Source organism: Schistocerca serialis, chromosome 4 (assembly GCF_023864345.2).
Source record: "Schistocerca serialis cubense isolate TAMUIC-IGC-003099 chromosome 4, iqSchSeri2.2, whole genome shotgun sequence".
NCBI classification, from domain to species: domain Eukaryota; kingdom Metazoa; phylum Arthropoda; class Insecta; order Orthoptera; family Acrididae; genus Schistocerca; species Schistocerca serialis.
Window position 1 is genome coordinate 258,124,792 of NC_064641.1, and position 15,521 is coordinate 258,140,312.

Sequence of the window (15,521 nt, forward strand, 5' to 3'; positions counted from 1 at the left end):
GCAAACAGTGTGCCTGAAGTCCCCATAAACTGAAGCAGATACCACCACTGTCATTGTGAATGGACCATCAGTTCAGGGAACATTTAGTAAAGGTTATTCTTGCTGCAGGGAGACAGAATGAATCGGAGGTTGTAACTAGATTCTGAAAGCTCACAAAGAGATTGTTAACTTAAATAGTATCATTGGTGAGTGAGGTCAGGTTAGTTTCATGATTCAAATTGTTGTAAAATCTTGGGCATTTAATTGCGGAGCACTCCAACTCTGATTGTAAAGAATAAACTGCTCCATATTTGGCTCACATGCCTGGGCCATATTAAGAGCGTGAATGTCTGTGTGAATCGGTGTTTGGAAGGGGCTCCCTGGGTATGGATGTGTGATGTGAGTGTTAGTGTTCCATATTAAGAAGGTGAAGTTGGCTACATCATAAATAATCCTCCCTCTATGAGCTGCATTTTTCAGTTGCAATGATTTTTTTTATAGAGTGCGACATGTGGAGTCAGTTTGTAAGATTGTTCTTGGGCGATTGACTCACTACCTTACTCCTAAGTGAGCCAACCGCTCACCAATTACAATCTAAAATGGCGTAGGGGCTATGAGAGGTGGCATGAGCCCCCTCTCATATTTCTATCTTACGATTTTCCTCTCTAATTGCGTGCGGTGAAAAATTGCTATTCCTTCACACGCGGACTTCCCACGCAGCGTCTCTCGTCACCCAGGTGGTCCGGTGACAGGAGGGCTATGCGGATCTCGAGAGGGTTAAGCCAACGAGTGTGAGGGAGTCGAGTGAATGCTTTCCAGACGCCGACATTGTCAAGAGACACGCCAGCAGGGGCCTGAAGTAGCGGCTGGGCTAGAGGTTCTGTTTCTTTGCAGAAACTTAGCGAAAACACTTTCTGGCGGGCTACCAGCGAGGCGTGGGAACGACTTGTGTACCCAGGCAGTTGTGGCGGGGAAAATTCCCGCGCTTTCTGCAAAATAGTAACTGTGATTGGCTTGCCCAGGGCATAGCATCGTGACGTAGCAAAATCAGCACAGAAATTGGCGCCAAGAATCTCCATTGGTGGAATGGTAGTGCTCCGGCAATGGAGTGGAATTTTCCGCCGGTTTTCGAGTTGCTGATTGGAACGTTTAACCACGGACACTGTCGTGGGGGCGGGAATGTTCTGTGTTCGGCTTGTATGGGTGCTCTAGGTAGTCGGCTCTCGCCTTTCGGTCGAGGACGTCGAAGCAACCAGCCATCGCCTCCGGTACACCAGATCGTGTTCTGGCAGTTAAGAAGACAGTTTAGTAATGTATGTCCGCAGCACCGGCAGATAGGGATTTTCCTAGGTGATAATCAGAGCTCAGCAGAGCGCGCCTGTTCGTCTTTTTCTATCTTTGTTCTGTCTTGAGTAGCAGCAATTAATGTGGGGTTAGCTGTGTGTCTCTCTTAAGATTTGAGTGGCAAGGAATTGGCTCCACATACCACTTCGTCATAAACCTCACAATCTAGTTTAGGGACAACTTCACCTTCACAGCGTTTGTTTGAGTATCCAATTTGAGCCAATTTGATGTATTATAAATGTTTTTGTGTTTTTGTTTATTATTTTGTGTTTAGTCTTAATAAATCATACTGTTATTTTGGACAGAACTTTCATTCTGTGAATTGGTAGAGCAACCCATCATTTCTCACTACGTTAATGAAACCTTCCTTTATTTAACTTATTTATCAAATTAAATTATTGCAGGTGCCAAACTCTTTTCTACTCCACTTGCAGGGTTGATTACAGTCAGTTCACGTATATTTTTAATCCTTGTGCAACAGCAAAAGTCGGAGTTAGAATAGGGGGGGCTTAGAGCATCACTTACATATGTAGATTCTAGAATTTAGTGTTAAATACACTGCTAGCCCCGGCACCTCGCAACCCCACAGAAAGAAATCCCATGGGGTTAAGTCGGCAGAGCGTGGAGGCCATAACATGAATTGTTGACCATGATCCTCACCTCGATCGATCCATCGGTTTTCCAATCTCCTGTTTAAGAAATGCTTCTGCTTTAGCCTTTTCCGTAAGATTTTCCAAACCGTCGGCTGTGGTACGTTTAGCTCCCTGCTTGCTTTATTCGTCGACTTCCGCGGGCTACGCGTGAAACTTGCCCGCACGCGTTCAACCGTTTCTTCGCTCACTGCAGGCCGACCCGTTGATTTCTCCTTACAGAGGCATCCAGAAGCTTTAAACTGCGCATACCATCGCCGAATGGAGTTAGCAGTTGGTGGATCTTTGTTGAACTTCGTCCTGAAGTGTCATTGCACTGTTATGACTGACTGATGTGAGTGCATTTGAAGCACGACATACGCTTTCTCGGCTCCTGTCGCCATTTTGTCTCACTGCGCTCTCGAGCGCTCTGGCGGCAGAAACCTGAAGTGCGGCTTCAGCCGAACAAAACTTATGAGGTTTTCTACGTATCTGTAGTATGTCGTGACCATATGTCAATGAATGGAGCTACAGTGAATTTATGAAATCGCTTCAATCATTTGTAATAACCCTGTAGATATACTATGTCCTTTAACTACGCCGGGGGTGTATATAAAATTCCTTGTAGTTGTGGACTAGCGCATATTGGTGCAACGAAAAGAAGTGTTAACACCTGTTTAGCTGAAAATAATAGGAATGGTCGTCTGTGACATACAAATGTATCTGTCGTAGCGGAACACGTGTACCAAGAGGGTAATCATGAAATACAATTCAGTGACGCGAGAGTCATGTCGAAAACAGCGCACTAGCATGCACGTGTATGGAGAGACAATTGAGATTTATAAACACCGTAATAATTTTAACAGAAAAGAGGAAGGTGTCAAATTAGATAAAATATGGATATCGACTTTGCACCGACAAAATGACTATCGATTACTTTCAATCTAGAATGTTGTCACCACCATAGATACTACCGGCTTCACGTGATGGACTATGGTGCCCTTTATACTGCCTATTTATTAGGCGCTCTCTCAAGTTCTGATTGCAGTTCGCCACTTCACCTCTGAGGATGCCTCCAGCAGTTGGAAACGAAACATTAGAGGAAAGTTTGATACATCGACCACGCCCTGTCGACCTGGAAGTTTTAAGTGAAGGCTATGAGTGCACTGCACTTATCCACAACTGGGAACACGGTGTACAGTAACAGCACAAACAGACGCTTAGTGCATGGAGTACCGCAACCACGGACAATAACAGAGAGGAATGTGTCTCTCTCTCTCTCTCTCTCCATTTTTTTTTTTTTTTTTTCGCATCCTAAACGTCTATCTTGAGACTGGAAACTCTGAACTGCATAACAAAATGGGCCAAACATGATGCAGCTACTCACCCTAGAAAATATACATAAAAACAACTCATTAGAAAACAGACTGATGTCTTATGCCGTGCCAGACGCCAATGGTTGCCATAGGGACGGACATTCACTAGTACCGCTATAGCCAGTAAAACGATGTACGTCAGCATAGCATCCATTGACCTCTGGCACAGCGTTCTCTTTGCTTGGGTAAATGTATCGTAAGGGGCTAGGCACTGTCAGTAAGCTCAAAATGAAATGGTTCTGTATAATACACCAAAGGGTACAGCGTTTTCTATTCTGGCCGCTGCTATCGGATTTTTAATTCTTTTTAATGTCTTTGCAAATGTTGTACAGGTATTTGTGCATTTCAGTCAACTGTGTATTATGATTCCATGTATAGTATGATTTTTCTGATTAGTATATACGCTATTTGTGAATATTATTGCTTATTGGTTTATTCTACCGATCATGTGTGGAACGGTGGGCGAAGCTACTATCCCTTTATAATATTCTCTGGCTATGCAGTTGTTGTTGACTCGTGTTTCTTGGTACGTACAGCAGCTCCGTGTAGCGGCTCCACGCGTCATAGAGGATAAACACATCATTTTATTTTATAGCTATGTTGCTTGTATATTAGTCTGTAAGGCGCATGGCCGTATCATACTTGCCCCCCTCCCCCCCTTTTTTTTTCTTCGATAGGGCCTGCATCAAGAACTACGTTGAAATGCAACATTTTACAAGAAGTCAGTTCCAGTAGCTGCAATAAAAAGTTTATTTTCTTGTCTCTAGATATTTCTGCACAACAAGCTTGTCTGTTTCGATTTTCAATGCTATTTTCAAGAGCACCTGCAGGTGTTGCAAATAGGGAAACTGATTTACATCTTACGTGTGATCAAGAACGTAGTTTTACAAATTACATTTCTACTTACGTCTAGGTGGAGAATACGATCATATGGCATCCAGGAACTATGAGTTTTCTGTTGTGAAATATTGTTATTATAATCACGTAGCTGTATAATATGAATTTTTTTGTCATAATAATGATTTGACAGCTGTTTCCCTGTGTCCTGAGATGCTATTTGCTTATCGATTTTTTGCCGCTGGAAATAAGGTATGGTGTATTTGTTGCATAGATATTATATAGTTAAATTTTTTGTGTGTTTTACCTGTGATTTCGTGTGTTTATCCTTTCTCGCGGTCAAAAAATTCAATACAACTTTTTGAGTAGGGCTTGTACTTGAGGTAAGTTTGTTCATTGAGTAAGTAATTGGAGATATACACTCGAACAAAAAATTTTCCAAAGAACAAGCAAATAAATATTGCGTTACAGCTACTTGAATTCACTTCTTCCAAAACTGCCCCATTTTGTTACACATTTCAGAGCTTCTAGTCTTAAGATCATCGTTTAGTCTGAAACCGATAACTAACGCTCTTTGTTGCTCTTTCTGCAAAGTCCTAGATGCAAGTGAGACTTTTCCAAAAGAAACAGCCAATTAGGCTAATACAACAAAAATAAAAGAAGGGGCGAACGTCTTACAAGTAGCGGCCCTTCGCTAGTTGATTAATTTACTTTTCAAACGCCTCGCCTTAGAAATAGTCATAAGAGCAAAAGCTGAACAAAGTAACTGACTCACGGCGAAAGATAACTCGAATACTCTTCCTGGGGTACCCGCGTGGCATCGTTAAGCGTTACGTACGATGGAGCTCTCGCCCGATCTTACTCGGACGACGTGGACACTAAATTAGGGCGAGGCTGGAAGCGAGCCTCTACTTATTGCCAGGCACTAAATGACGCTGATGGGCCTCCGGTCACCGGTAAGTGAAGACGACCCACAGAATCTGGGCCACAAGAGAACGAGTTTCTATCAACGACCACCGTCTATCTTTATTTATCCGAACAACTATTGGCTGGGGCGTAATTACTACTTTTCCATTAATTTATCTGCTTGTACTTCATCTCTCCGCTGGCAGTATGCTCCATCTCATCTGGTCCTTACCAAGTGCCTAGTGATAAAGGAAAGGAGTAGCTGGGAAGTTATTTGCCCAACTACTGGATGGAAAATACAGCGTACATCAACTGCATACGAAATTTTTCCACCATACACGAAGCGTTTTCGATATTACTGGCAATGTCTGTAGTTTATCGTATGGTTTTAAAATGTAACGTAACAAACTCTTGCTTAACGATCTTAATGGGATTTCGAATGTCTTCATTGACGATAAAGTGAACAGTTTGACTTTACCAGCGTTGATTAACAGTTTGGAGTCCGCAAATCATGTTGTAGTGGATAGCATTGCTGGTTCTAGATCGCGGAGTACCAGGTTCGATTTCTGGCCGGATGGCATATTTTCTTCGTTCGGGAATGGGTGTTGCCCCAATCGTTTTGCCTCATCTTCATCGGAGAACAAGCTACCGAAGAGGCGTCAAATGAATGACTTCTACCATGCGGCCGAAAAATCCCAGGCGGAGTCTCCCGACCAGTAAATGCCAAAAGATTATTTCATTTCAACAACGTGCAATTAAGTAAGTCGCCTTACGTACTAATTTTCCTATCAAGGCATCGCATAGAATTTCAGTCAGGTTTTGGATCATGGCATCCTTACGTTGACATATTAAAAGATTTCTCAAGAAAGACGTAGATTTATTTCCATACTAGCTGAGTACCCGGCTTTGCCCGGGTATGTGTTTATTCCAATTCTATTAATCCTTCTCCTCCTTCCCCTCCCCTTCTCCCATTCTCTGTCCGTTCAAACCTTCCCATCTCCTCTATACCTCTAGTGTTAATGATAACCTTCAAAAATTGTTCAAATGGCTCTGAGCACTATGGGACTTAACATCTGTGGTCATCAGTCTCCTAGAACTTAGAACTACTTAAACCTAACTAACCTAAGGACATCACACACATCCATGCCTGAGGCAGGATTCGAACCTGCGACCGTAGCAGTCGCGCGGTTCCGGACTGAGCGCCTTAACCGCGAGACCACCGCGGCCGGCTAATGATAACCTTCCCTTTTACAATAACCTATGTAACCTTCCCTTAGGATTCCTGTCTCTTGCTTAATAATAACAAATGAAATCTTCCCTTTGAAATTTATTCTCTTTCTCAATCTTCGCATACAAATTTAATTGCTGTTTATTAAGAGTGATGTTCAGATTATTTCGACGAAACATAGAATGCGTCGTCGTCGTGGACCTCAGTCGTTATCTGCAATAACCCAAAACTGTTCCCTACCTTTTTTTACTGTTACTGGGTCACCATCTGACTGCTACATCGAACTGCGACATGGATATACTTACTCTGGTTTACTATACTCTATTGTAAGTGGGCGGTTTAGGTTTTTATATTGGTAACGACATCTAGCGCTCTATATGAAAATCACTGACTGTGCTATGTGCAGTCTGAGGCTGGTCGGCATTGTTGCAATATTCGCCATTGTAGTGTTGGGCAGTTGGCTGTTAACAGCGCATAGCGTTGCGCAGTTGGAGGTGAGCCGCCAGCAGTGGTGGATGTGGGGAAGTGAGATGGCGGATTTTTGAGAGCGGATGATCTGGACATATGTCTGTCAGAAACAGTACATTTGTAAGAATGGATGTCATGAACTGCTGTATATATTATAACTTTTGAACACTTTTAAGGTAAATACATTGTTTGTTCTGTATCAAAATCTTTCATTTGCTAACTATGCCTATCAAAAATGGTTCAAATGGCTCTGAGCACTATGGGACTCAACTGCCGTGGTCATTAGTCCCCTAGAACTTAGAACTAGTTAAACCTAACTAACCTAAGGACATCACAAACATCCATGCCCGAGGCAGGATTCGAACCTGCGACCGTAGCGGTCTTGCGGTTCCAGACTGCAGCGCCTTTAACCGCACGGCCACTTCGGCCGGCTAAGCACAGTCATCTATAATTTTTCAAAGGGGACGTTTCACATGTCGACCCTTAGCCGAGGATACCTCACTGGATTCTTCTAATTTTTTCTTGTAGTTTGTGTAATTAGTGTAGCTTTCGTTTACTGCTAGCGCGTAATGGTGGAGAGAATCTTCTTTGTAGTTGTAGTTTTTCATTGTTGTGCAGTAAAACAGTTGTGGCATGCATGCAGATTTGCACCCAGTATTTCGCAGCTGCGCTTGCAATTAACTATATATTATTTTCAATGCTATATTAATGTGTTTTCTTATTTTGCTCTTCAAATTGAGCTTTTCTGTGTTATCGTGTGAAATAAGTGATAATTATGCCGTGTGAAAAACCCAACACTAGGCTGCAAAGTAAACTGACAAATAATAGTGACGACGAGCGTAGCACCACTGTGTAATGAATTAACAGACATTCAAAGTAGTAATTTGGTTATTGTGCATAGGGAAATGGAGCGGGTGGCAAATAATGGCATGGACAGTGAAACAAATAGTGAACAGGGAAGCATTATCGATCGATCGGTCGGCAACAGCTCGCCTCAGGAATCCGAAATGACAGGACACAATCTTGCAAATACTGTAGATTCAGGTTTTGCGTCCTCACCGTTTTCTCCAATAAGTCAAGACACATTTTCTGCTTTTCAAAATGCTAATATTGCCGTTTCAAATGCACTGCCGAATAGCACTGAGGGACATGTTTCAGACACCAGTGCATTGTTATTACAGTTAATGCAACAAATGGGAAAAAGGCTACGAAAGTTAGACACAACACTAGAACAAAATCAGAAACAAATGGGACAAAATCTTCAAAAGTTAGACGCAATGGAACAAAATCTTCACACCACGCTTGAACAAACACGTGAAGATTTAACTACTGAGTTACATAAAATCGAATCGAAATGTTAAAAAGTCTGTAATGACGTAAAAACACAAATTTGTGAGCATTTCCAACCTATTTTTTCGCGGCATGAAAATACATTACAGAATCATGAAGCAGCCATAAAAGAACTGCAAACTATTGTTCATGAAAATCATGAGACCTTGCCAGCTAAAATTGACTCAGTTGCATCTACCGATTTGGTTACACAAGTTGCAAAAACTCAGGAAAACTTAAAGGACACAGTAGATACGATTTCAACATAAATGGACACTCTGAAACTTGGTTCAGAAAAACACACTGAGGAAATAAGTACAGTATAAGAGAAAGTAGCTGAACTTTTGGATCAGTCCACTAACTTATCTGCAAAGGCAGATGATGATCTGAGTCATACAAGACATGTAGCCATCACTGACACAGTAGAGTATGAACAAATTAAGAAATTCAAACAAAATCAGAATCAAATTAATACGCAACACAATAGAGAAATCCGGGAAGTACAAGATCAGTTGGCACAAGTAATACAAAAATTACATATTTCAGAGTAACTAACGCTCCAACACGGGAAGAGGTACTTAGAAATACGGAAAAGCTGCAAAAAAAATACACAGGGCATTTCGGAAATTATGAAAGAAATTGGCAAGGTGCACCGAATTTTGAGATGGAACCGCCGACACGACGTAACAATGACCGATATGCGACTCGCCGACACGATGATTTTGACTATAAGCTGTTTATTACTACACGTAAATTCAAAACATTTAAGAATTCCGGCAACGACATTCATCCACAAACGTGGCTTCATCAATTCTCTCATTGTTTTCCTCCCAACTGGTCATTAGTGCACAGATTAGAATTTATGTGTGGTTACTTAGAGAATGAACCAGCTGAAAGAATGCGATCGGTCATTCACGATTGTCACAGTGAAGGAGAATTTTATCATGCCTTCCTTTCAGCATATTTGTCTCAAGCTACACAAGACCAAGTAAAACATAGCATCATAATGATGAAACATTTCGAACAATCTTAATTTTCCAGTCTTGTCAAATATTTTGAAGACGTGTTGCACAAGAATCAGTACCTGTCAAACCCTTACAGCCCCTCGGAACTCATCTGCATTTGCTTAATCAAATTGCCTGAACATTTACGACATATTATTTTTGCAGGACGTTGCAAAGACGACATTGAAGCTTTTCAGGGACTCTTACAAGAATTGGAAATTGACACTGACAATCGCGGGACGCGAAAACAGGAACACAACAATTATAGGTCACATACGTCACAATTCCGTGACGACAGAAATAATAACTGGACATGACAAGGCTATTCTTACAATGTAAATCGTGACCAAAACAGACACCACCCGTATGACAACAGTTGGCAGAGTAGTAATAATTACAGGGAAAGATCACCTCTCCGCAGTACTGACTATCACAGAGAAAATCAGAGAAACAGACAATATGGGAACCAAAATAATTATTATCAAGGAAGACAGAATGACTTCAGACGCAATGGTGCACCCGGCAGTTATGATTCTGGGAGAAATTCTCCACCATATGACCGACAAACAAGAAACTATGTAAACTACCGACAATACGACAGACCTGAATTACATCAGAACTGGCAGGATTCAAACAGGGCAGGGCCCTCTCGACAAGGTGAATTTGTAGAAGTTAGATCTCCAAATCCCAGTAACGATACGCGCCAACAAAGAGACAATAGACAATGACTCACACCGCTGGCAGCCACAAAACGTACTTATCAAGCTGATGACGTAGCTGCCGTGGCTAGTAATTACGTAAAAATGGAAGACATTATGGACATCTTACTCCAGGAACGCGACGTAAAACGTAACAACATTGCATATCCTGTGATTCACATTACAGTAAATGACGTAAAATTTACGGCAGTACTTGACTACTTGACTCTGGCATTCCCATTTCAGTACTTAATGAAACAGCCTTTAGCAAATGCAACAAATCGAACGATTGCCCCGCACCTACTTTACATAAGATAAAATTACAAGGGGCAATTTTTGGAAAAAGTGTAGATGTACGCCAATAAACCATCTTAGAATTCTTCTGTCAAAGTCACAGATTCTCTACGAACTTTCTTATTGTTCCATTATTGTCGACGGAAATTATATTGGGAGCAGACTTCTTGAATGAATACAAAGCAATCTTAAACTTTCACGATGCTGAAATAAGTTTAGAGAAAGAAGGTAAGTCAATTGCTTTGAAATTTGAAGATTGGCTCTCAAACCATGACGAAGAAATTAATCGGCTTTACCTTCTGTTAGACAACAGTTCGGAATTTTCGACGAAACTTGACACTAACAATCACTCTGCAAGTACTGACAGGGATGATATCGATGGCGTATTTGATACTGATGAGTTAATTCAGAATAAAATTCAAACAATTGAGAACTGTAATGACATTGATAGGCAGGACCTTTTTGAGATTTTACAAGCACATTCCACACTTTTTACTCACAAAACAGGAACAATCAAGGGATTTCAATACCAATTTCGTGTTCGTGAGCATACTAAATTTTGTGTTAGACCATACGTAATTCCAGCACATTATAGGGACGGTGTTAGAACAGAAATACAATCTATGCTTGACGAGGGCATTATTGAGCCTGCAGTAAGCTCATACAACAATCCATTAGATGTTGTTGAGAAGAAAAATGGATCGATCAGACTTGTCTTAGATTCGAGACAAGTCAGTACTATCATCATTCCTGAAACAGACAGGCCGCAAACAATGGAAGAACTTCTTCAAAATTTTAATGGCGTAAAAGTGTTGTCTTCTATTGATCTCAGATCCAGCTTTTATCAGATCGAACTTCATCCAGAATGTAGAAAATACACAGCTTTCCTTTGGTTCGGCGTTTGTTATCAATTTCGGAAACTTCCTTTTGGTTTGAACATTTCTTCGGCAGTGTTCATTCGCGGACTAAATTCCGTATTACCTGAGTTCTTAAAACGTCACGTCACCATATATGTGGATGATATTCTAATAGCAGAAGCCTCATGGGAACAACATAATCGCATCCTTAACAGTTTGTTACGTATTTTTGCAGAATCTGGAATTACAGTTAACTTGGAAAAGTCTGAATTTGGTAGGTCAAAGGTGAGGTTTTTAGGACATATTATTTATTCTGAAAATATTCAGCTGGATCCTGGAACGTTAGAAGCAATCAGAGCCATTCCAGTTCCATCCACACAAAAAAAGTCCGCAGTTTTCTAGGTCTCGTAAATTTTTACCGTCGTTTTCTGAATATGGAAATTCTAGTTACACCAAAACTTTGTTCTCTCACTGGAAAAAATACTATTTGGAACTGGGACGAACAAGCACAGTTGAATTCAGTTCTTTGAAAGAATCGCTACTTAACGCGCTAATACTAGCTCATCCAGATGCGTCACAAGATTTCTGCCTTAGCACGGATTCTTCTAAAGTCGGTCTTGGTGCCCATTTATTTCAAGAAACCATAGAAAATGACACTACTGTTGAGAAAACCATTGCTTTTGCTAGCCGAGTGCTAACAAAATCTGAAAAAATTTATTCCGTTACTGAATTAGAAGCTTTAGCTTTCGTTTTGGCATTTAACAAATTCCGTTTCTTTCTTTCTGGTAAGCACGTAAAAGTATACAGTGATCGTCGTGCATTACAATTTCTTATGCTTCAAAATTAAATCATGACAGGTTAAAACGTTGGGCATTGTTTCTGCAAGAATTCCACTTCACAATAGTCTACATTCCCGGCAAGGAGGACATTGTTGCGGACGCACTGTCACGCGCACCGGCTGGGCTTGAGAAAAGTAACACAGAAGGCAACCTCGAGAAAAATTTCAGTCTTCTTTACATTCAGAAAGTCGCCTTTCAAAACTTCATTACCACATCGTTAAAGGACATTGCTCATGAACAAGATAAAGATCCGATTTGGAAAGACATCAAAAGTAAATGGCATGAAAAGACACACACTCAGATGAACATCTGGTAAGAAACAACATACTGTTCAAACGCTGCACTGTTGATGACAAGCTATGGGTACTTTGCAGTCCTGACGATTTTGTTAATAAACTCATTTGGTACATTCATTTCAGCCATGCACATTTTGGTCCACGAAAATGTTATCATATTCTTCGGACGACTTGTTATTTTAACAATATGGAAAAGAGAATTCGAAGAGTCTTGTCTATTTGTAAACTTTGTCAAAAAGCGAAACCATCTACTATCTCACATCGTGCTCCGTTGTTTCCAATTATTCCTTCTAAATTAAAACAATTTGCTGCTGTTAATCTCTTGGGACCCCTTGTCAGAACATCGAATGGATTTTCGTACGTTCTAGTAGCTGTTGAACTTACTTCAAAATTTGTTTCTTTCACTCCATTACGTAAAGCCACTGGACGGTCTGTATCCAACGCCTATGTTAAAAATTTCTTACGTGACGTTGGACACGTTAGTAAGGTCATTTCAGATAACGGACCGCAATTCATATCTGCTGTTTGGTCACGCATGCTTCGGAACCATAAAATCAAACCTGTTTTTATTTCATTGTACTCACCACATTGTAACCCGTCTGAACGGATTATGAAAGAAATCAATAAGCTTTGCAGACTTTATTGTCACAGAAAGAATCAGCATTGGGACAGATATTTAGACTTATTTCAAAACGTGCTGAATGAAATGCCTCATGACTCTACTGCTTTACCACCTATTCTTGTACTGAAGGATAAAGAACCACCGAACAGAATCAGAGAGCTTGTACCTTTTCCGAATACACATAAACTTCGACACAAAGACATAATTGATTTGGCTATTAAAAATATAAAATCTGCAGCAGATAAAAGAAGAAAAATAAACGGTAAAGCAAATGCAAAGAAATTATATATTGTTCAGAAAGTTCTCATTAAAGCTCATTCATTGTCACATAAGAAGAAACACTAGTCACAAATTCTTTCTAGTTTACAATGGACCTTACAGAATGCGACGTATACCACATGATAAGTGCATTGAAGTTGAAACTCTGTGTACTAGGAAGAGTAAAGGTTTACACCACATTTCACATGTAAAACCGTTTATTGAAAGATAATCTGCAATGTTTGAAGTTAAATATCCAGTCAAGAACCAAGAGAACTTATTTAAACAGAAATTACGAATGCATTGTTATAGTGAACAGACGGCACAGTGTTGTTATTTGTACACTCTTGCTTGTTAGTTGCACGAACACGTAACGACTATAAGGCTCACATACTTAGTACATTTACCAGTACTGCTAATGAGATTTTCATGCAACATTTTGGTTCACTTGAAAAGACATTCTTTATTTGAAGTACTTTCTGTGGGATTAAAGATGACTTACCATTTGGTTTCTTTGACAGCTACACAATTATATCATGACGATACTAATGTGTGACACAATTTACATTGTTGCTTTTGTGCTGTACCTGCTTTATATCTGCACAGTTTTTCTGAATTCTTCTGGAAAGTAAAACAAGTTTCAGTAGTAACTTTGTGGTATAGCTACAATAAGACAGCCTTTTTTGTAGCACAACAATACGTTACAGTGTAGTACTTTCTTGATCACGGTACTGTACGTAATAACTACGATATCTATATGCATAGCATTTCGCTTTTGTTTATTACGAGGTAGGTACATTGACTTCCACAGAACTTTGCTTACGGACGACGATAATTACGACATTTGGCACATTTTTTACCCTTAAGTAATGACAGAGATTATGTTACAACAAGACGCACAATTTAGCGCTACAGGACACGCATTTGAGTGATTAATTTTGTACTTAAAATATTTATTTTTAAAGATTTTTGAATTACAAGGATACAATGGTTTTCCGTGATACATTTCATTCCATTGCTGTAATTTGTAACACCTGAGGGTATAATTACATTGATCCTCAGGGGGGTACACGCTTACTTTGTGTATCATGTGTTTGGCAAGCACAAGTGAGAGGTTGCATGAGCCCCCTCTCATATTTCTATCTTACGATTTTCCTCTCTAATTACATGCGGTGAAAAGTTGCTATTCCTTCACACGCGGACTTCCCACGCAGTGTCTCTCGTCACCCGGGTGGTCCGGTGACAGGCGGGCACTGCTGATCTTGAAAGGGTAAGCCGACGGGTGCGAGGGAGTCGACTGAATGCTTTCCAGACGCCGACATTGTAGAATAGCGGCAGACACACTTGCAGGGGCCTGAAGTAGCGGCTGGGCTAGAGGTTCCGTTACTTTGCAGAAACTTAGTGAAAACACTTTCTGGCGGGCTACCAGCGAGGCGTGGGAACGACTTATGTACCCAGGCAGTTGTGGCAGGCAAATTCCCGCGCTTTCTGCAAAATCCTAACTGTGATTGGCTTGCTCAGGGCATAGCTCCGTGACGTAGCGAAATCGGCGCAGAAATTGGCGCCAAGAATTTCCATTGGTGGAATGGTAGTGCTCCGGCAGTAGAGTGGAATTTTCCGCCGGTTTTCGAGTTGCTGATTGGAACGGTTAACCACGGCCGTAGGGGCGGGAATGTTCTGTTTGGTTTGTACGGGTGCTCTCGTGAGTAGTCGGCTCTCGCCTTTCAGTTGGAGTAGGTTACAACACTGAGCTCTTGCTGCTCTGGACAGCCTGCCTTCTGTTGGCTGTCTAATATACTTTTATTTGATTATAACTGTTTAACGAAGTTGCTGAAGTTTCGACTTCAACGTAACTTTCTGAGTACAGTTGGCAATTGAGCGTTCTGCGTACAAGCGGCCTATGTTGTCTGTCTTGGGCAGTTTTGGCTAAAGTTGACTGTATCAGAGTTAGTGTGTGACTTCACTTGTGAAAATCAATCACTGTACCATCAGTGATTGTGTGGTGAGCCTTCTTCATCTCCCTCAGAGGCGCATTTGTATTGGTAGGAAGTCTTTAGTCTGGAACAAGCAGACCAGGACAGTTTGTTTCAGGCTATACTCGCGACATTATCATCACCACGACGGAACGTCGAAGCAACCAGCCATCGCTTCCAGTACGCCAGATCGTGTCCTTGCAGCTAAGAAGACAGCTTGGTAATGTACGTCGGTAGCACCGGCAAAGCAGACATTTTTGCTAGGCGATAATCAGAGCTCAGCAGAGTGCGCCTGTTCGTCTTTTCCAACTTTGTTCTATCTTGTCTGAGTTCTCACTAATGTAGCAGCAATTAATGTTGCGTTAGCTGTGTGTCTCTCTTAAGATTTGAGTTGCAAGAAATTGGCTCCACATACCACTTCGTCATAAATGTCACAATCTAGTTTAGGGACAACTTCACCTTCACAGCATTTATTTGAGTATCCAATTTGAGCCGATTTGATGTATTGTAAATGTTTCATGTGTTTTTGTTTATTATTTTGTGTTTAGTCTTAATAAATCATATTGTTATTTTGGACAGAACTT